The 245-nt window shown below is 31.0% G+C and overlaps 1 protein-coding gene across 1 annotated transcript in view; it reads right to left on the bottom strand.

Moving 5' to 3' along the window:
* slc25a17 (solute carrier family 25 member 17) overlaps positions 1–245 on the bottom strand; it is an 8,193-nt gene that overhangs the window by 711 nt on the left and 7,237 nt on the right. The gene's annotated exons all lie outside the window — the stretch shown is intronic.

The following is a 245-nucleotide window of genomic DNA, read 5'->3' as shown; positions in this document are numbered from 1 at the left end:
TTTAAAAAAACGAAACTAACCATATAGCCATACATAGTTTCGAGAGCGGAAAAAGAAAAACTTAAAAGAGAGGAAAAAAAACTTTTCCCTTACTTATCTATTATCGTTGACGTCAGTGGTCACGTGTCCGATCTGTATAGTTTTTTGGTGCAAATTCATCTGTGCAATGTGACATGTTTTATTACTGTTCTGTTTTATTATATTTAAAATGTAATTTATTCCTTTGATGGCAAAGCTGAATTTTC

Source organism: Sinocyclocheilus grahami, unplaced genomic scaffold, assembly GCF_001515645.1.
Source record: "Sinocyclocheilus grahami isolate Dianchi unplaced genomic scaffold, SAMN03320097.WGS_v1.1 scaffold324.1, whole genome shotgun sequence".
NCBI lineage: Eukaryota > Metazoa > Chordata > Actinopteri > Cypriniformes > Cyprinidae > Sinocyclocheilus > Sinocyclocheilus grahami.
Note: the sequence above shows the minus strand (reverse complement) of the source record. Positions and strands in the feature narration are given on the sequence as shown.